Consider the following 6,000-nt stretch of genomic DNA (forward strand, 5'->3'; position numbering starts at 1 on the left):
TTCCTGATAATGAACTTGATGTCTATAACCATCCGGGAGCCTTCATCCTGTGACTAATGGAAGCAGAGGCAAACACACAATTAATCACTGAACTGAACCCAAGGAACCCAGTGACAGAGAGAGAGGAGTGATGAGCAAATTGGCAAAGAATGGGCTGGCAAAACCAGCAGAGACAGCTGATCTGAACAGGGAAGAACTCTTGGACCCCAGACCGACAGTGGGGAGGCCAGCATGGGACTGATCTGGACCCCCCAAATGTGAGTGTCAGCAAGAAGGCCTGGGCAACCTATGGGGCCCTGAGCTGTGGATCAGTGTCTATCCCTGGAATACAAACAGTCATCGTGTGCCTATAGCACAAAGAGGGAATCTCTCTCAGCCTGGACTCTTAGGGGAGTGCCTGGACCCTACCCAGAGTGAAATGACAGACTCTAGATATCCCCTATGTGGAAGGATTTGGCAATAGGATGGGAGGGTGGGGGAGAAGGGGAGTGCGGGGGGGGGGAGGGGATGGAGAGGGAACTGGGATTGACATGTAAAACAAGCTATTTAAAATTAAAATAAAAATGATAAAAAAGAAACACAAAAAAATTTGGGTGGTATTTGTGAGACTTCTTTTCCTGGATATCTCTCTCTGTCTCTCTGTCTCTCTGTCTCTCTGTCTCTCTGTCTCTCTGTCTCTCTGTCTCTCTCATGTACGCACGCACACACGTGCACACACACACACACACACACATACACACACACACACACTACATTGGGAAACCTCAACAGGCTAATGTAATGATTACACCAAAGTCCAACTTGGTAACAAGAGCATGGATGAAGGAGTACTTACAGGAGAAGGAATGGCTCAAGTATAACTGAATCACTACAAAGCCCACCCCAAACATGAGTATCAGCTTAGGAAAACAGCAACCCTGGGACTCTTTGCATGACTTACAGGCAGCTCAGCAAGTTGAAGACCCATTATGTATCTGGGTTGGTAAGTATCTCCTCCCTCATCACTGGCTTACTATGACTCTAACTTTGGTGAAGGTCCCCTATCAGTCTTGAAGTATTAGTTTTCTTATGCATATAAAGTTTGCTTACTTCCTGAGACTCATGAGCACTCCTGCTCCTTCCTTGAGGGACTGTTCAAACTTGAAAACATTGCTATATAACACATGGTTCAGAAATGATGACATTCTTTGCTGCACTGGTGTTGTGGTTTGACTATGAAATGGCCTCCCCAGGCTCATGTGTTTAAACCGTTGGTTTCCAGCAGGTGGAGTTCTTTGAGAAGACTGTTGAACCTTTAGAAGGGAGACTGTTGCTGGAGGAAGTGGATCACTAGTAACAACCCTGTAAGCTTTTAGAGCCTCACTCTCTCTAATTCCTGCCTTTCGTTACTATGTTCATTTCTTGGTCTTGGCCAGAGAACTGTGATGGGGGGCTGTCCTTCTGTGTATATATAAATAAAGCACTGTTGGCCAATAGGGATGGAAGATAGGTGGATCTAGGAGTCAGGAGGATTCTGGGAAATGTAGTCAAGAGGAGGAGTTGCCATGTGATCTCAGGAAGAAAGGACACATGAGGTTGCGTCCTCAGTAAGGTAAGTCCTTATAAAATATATATGGATTAGTATTTATGGGTTAATAATTAAGTCAGAGCTAGCCAATGAGAAACCATAGCAAATGGCCAACAGCCTCATAATTAATATATTGTCTCATGTGTTATTTGGGAGCTGAGACGATGGTGGGACCCAGGCATGTAACATCTTCTCATGGCAGTATTCATTTCTTGTTGTTTTCCAGTGTAATAATTTGCTGTGTTAACCTTTGATACATTTTACTAAGGCTTTCAAATACAGAGACTATACCATACATATCTGTGTATCCACACTGATTCTTATGAAGATTTCTACATTATAATACTTATGCCATAGCTTTATTAATGAAGAAATAAACCAACATTTTTTTCATTTTATTTATTTGGAAATGTTATGATAAGTTTTATTTAGTAAGATTCTCAACAAATATTGAAATTGTAAGGTGGAATAAGAGCCCCATCTCAATGGCCTAAGACCATATTACTTCTAAAAAGCTGCTCTTGATGCAAATTTCAGTTCACATATTATTTTAACTATCTGAAGCTATTAAGCCTAGCAGAATATTACCTAATATCCTAGTTATATCTGATTTTTGGGTCCTGTTAGATATGTTTTACATGTGAGTCAGTAAGCTGCCGATGACTTGCTAATTCTCCCATAAAACAACTGGAAAGAATTTTTCAAAAATTTTATGTTTATGATTGTTTGGCTGGGTGTATAAGTATTGCACCATGTGGGTGTCTGGAGGTGTCTGAAACAGAGTTAGTTCCCTGGAACTGTAGTCAGAGATATGACATGGTTGTGACTATCTTGTGGGTACTAAGAACTGAACCTGGGTCTTCTGCAACAGCAGTAAGCACTAATCCATCATCCCTCTTGCTCCTGAAAAAAAAAACAAATACAAATCAGAGCTATTAGTTGAATAGACATTTAATAATAGGGTTTTTTCCTAAATATATGTTTTTATTTAAATTAGAAACATGAATGTTTCACATGTCAATCTCAGCTCCCTCTCCCACCTCTTCACCCTTGTCTCTCCACCAGTCGCCCCCCTCCATGCCCCGGCCCAATCTCCACATCATTCCCCAGGGAGTGTGAGGCCCTCCTTGGGGGAATCTCCAGAGTCTGTCATTTCATCCATGGCAGGACCAACGACCTGCCCCAGCCCAAGAGAGCATCCCTCCATATAGAATGGGCTCTCAAAGCTCATTCGTATGACATGGTGAGCATTGATCCACTACCCAAGGCCCCAGAGATTTCTGAGGCCTCCTCACTGACACTGCAATTGTGGAATCTGCATCAGTCTCCTGTTGGCCTCTCAGTCATCCATTGAGTCGGGGTAAGAATAGAGGAGAGCATGATGAGAGATACCATAACAGATGGAGCCATTATAGGTTTGAGGAGGAGTTGACACTAGTGAGATTTCTAGAGATCTACAAGGATAACACCAACTGGCAAACTAAGCAATATCGGAAACACTACATTAATAGCCACTCTTTGATGATAAGGTTGATGACTACCTTATATACCATCCTAGAACCTTCATCCAGTGACTGATGGACGCAGAGACTGATACTCACAGCTAAACACTGAACTGCACCCTTGGAACCCAGTGACACAGAATAGTTTGTTTTATTCATTAGAAGTTGGTGAGACAGTCTTAGCAGGATTTACAGAGAATATTTTCACCACAAAGAAATTCAGTGTCACCTTATTTTTATTACCCAATTCATTTTGGGTTCTGTATGACAATCTGCTTTCTTCTTCACAGACTGATTTAATAGATATGTCATTTAGTTAACCTTCTGCTCCTGTGAGTGATGACTTCATTGTGTAGTGCCATCTTGGCTTAACAGTCTTTGTTTTGGAAGCAAGTTAGCTTTCATCATTACATGTTTTCCTCATGGTCCCAAGGTGGTACTATAGCTTAAAGTTTCCATTCACACTCAAGGATAGAGGTGATGGTAACAATCTTGCTACATCTATCTTTTGGTAGTTTTCCAAGGAACCTGGAATGTAACTGAACACAACTGGATTACATAATGTTTAGTCTACAAACTCAAACATTTTATCTTGAGAAAATTGTCACTCCTAACAAAATTAGAGATCTATATGTGGAAGTGGGTGAAACAGAATCATTGAAAATCCATGTCAACTGTGATAAATAGGGGTCAATTTTTGTCATGTGTAGGAGCCAAAACAATTGGTAAAATGACTAGTAGTTCTTTGTAAAATGACAACCAGATAATTATAGAAATTCTCAAATAAAATAACATCTGTGATTTGTTGTGAAGGAGTTCAAGTAAATGTTACAAAAATCAGCACCATGTATGCCTATCCTAAAGGCATAATTCATGATTAGGATGAGATCTGCATGAAGAATAAATTGGTAAAAGGGAAAAGAAGTGGCAAAGACCATCCTATGAAAAGAGAACACACAGAAAGAGCCCTTGGAAGAGACAAGAACAATGCATTCTGGGAAATTCAAAGAAGGCATTTGTGACAAAAGGACAGAAGAAAAGGGTGAAAGACAGATAAGTAAAGTCAAGTTAATAGGAAAATTCTAAATTATAAGAAGGAATTCATTTAGGCAGATATTTTGAAGTTGCATGTAGGGTCTCAGACTTCTTATATAATGTGATCAGTGAGAGGAAACTTCCCAGTCACTCCCCTTACCTGTGTATTCCCTAAGTAAAATGGTATAAGTTAAAAAAAATCACAAACAAGAACTCATTTTACAATGTGATTTAAAACCATTATTATATTTCCTCAATATATGTTTTTATTTAAATTAGAAACATGAATGCTTCACATGTCAATCCCAGTTCCCTCTCCTACCCCTCCTCCCTTGTCCCTTCCACAGCCCCTTCCCTGCCCCCCACCCAATCCCCACATCATTTCCCAGGGAGGGTGAGGCCCTCTTGGGGGGATCTCCTAAGTCTGTAATTTCATCCTGGGCAGGACCTAGGCCCTTTTGAAACCATTATTTTAACAAACATTTCTGAGTATAACAATTCCTTGGAACTTGCCAATAAACTAGCTGCTAATGAGAACTCTATCGGCTTTAATCTCTATAGGAGCCAGATTTTATTGGAGCTAATGCCACAGCACCGTCCAGGAAAAGAGCAATACATAGAGATATAGTATAGCTTTAAGTTTTGGAGGTTTCAGGTGAGTGGTCATATCTGGTGATGGTCTTAGAGCTGTTACTTAGATATTCAAATGCTGAGTGACAGGGCATATAGGTGCATGGATGGTTTCTCTTCAGTCTTCTCTTAAAAGACCATCAGATTAAATTACAAGGGTGCACCTTAATGGTATTTTCTAATCCTGACTACCTTCTAAAAGCCACACTCTAAGCCCATAGTTGAATAACATTTTATTTTCTCTCTTAGCACAATAATAATATGTGCTAAGATTAAATTACCATATATGGAACCTTGTAGGACATGTGAGTCCTATCCAAACCATAACAATTATGGTAAGAATCTCATAGTAAGAGAAAGAATAAAAGGTCAACCCCTTTCAATTATTGGCCACAATGTTGATTTTCTAGAGAGGGTCAGGCACTATAATAAATAAAGAGGTTGCAAAATATGGTCCAAAAAATAGAGTAAAAAGACACAGAATAGAAAACAAGTAAGTAATTAACAAGATTTTGTGTTGTGTTATTTTGTACTGGATGAGAAAATACCAAACCAAACAAAACCTGAAGAATATTAAATACTATTCTTGGAAAAGAGGAGGGAAAAACTAGATAAATCTCCCTTAAGCAGCTTTTCCTTGAGACTGCAGAAAAGTCCATAGACTCAGAACTCTGTAGGACTCAGTTAAGAGGGGGTTGTATGTGGACGGCTGGGTCAGATATGAAAGTGAGTTCAAATATTTGGAACTCATTTCTGTCATGGGCTACATAGCCTGAATTCAAAGTTTGATGTCTTATTTTGTAGAAAAACAACTTGGGGAAATAAATTATGTCTTTAGATGTCTTTATGATTCTGATGCACAAATTTCTGGTATGCAATTCTTTATTTAGTTGGCATTGTTTCTGTCAGCACATAGGCCATTTTAGAAATGCTCAGCATTCTTCCCTGCAATAACCTGCATTAGAAACGCCCAGGTCTACAGTTTCTTTTTCTTAGAATCATGTCCATATGAACCAATAGCAAATACTTAGGATAGAATTAACAAGAGTTTTATTGATTTGAGGTGCTTTGCACCAGCCATCAGATGCAGCCCAGACTCCTCAGCTATTCTTCACCCCAAATTCATAAAGAATAGGATTCCCACCGGACAGCTTTAATTGGAAGCATATTTTCTTCCAGTGATGCAAACTCAGGGTCAGAACAGGTAACCTGAAAGATTGTTCCACCATATGTTCTCCCCAGAAAATATATTCCCTAAATATCAAG

The sequence above is a fragment of the Mesocricetus auratus genome, unplaced genomic scaffold (assembly GCF_017639785.1).
Source record: "Mesocricetus auratus isolate SY011 unplaced genomic scaffold, BCM_Maur_2.0 Super-Scaffold_100691, whole genome shotgun sequence".
In the NCBI taxonomy this organism is placed as follows: domain Eukaryota; kingdom Metazoa; phylum Chordata; class Mammalia; order Rodentia; family Cricetidae; genus Mesocricetus; species Mesocricetus auratus.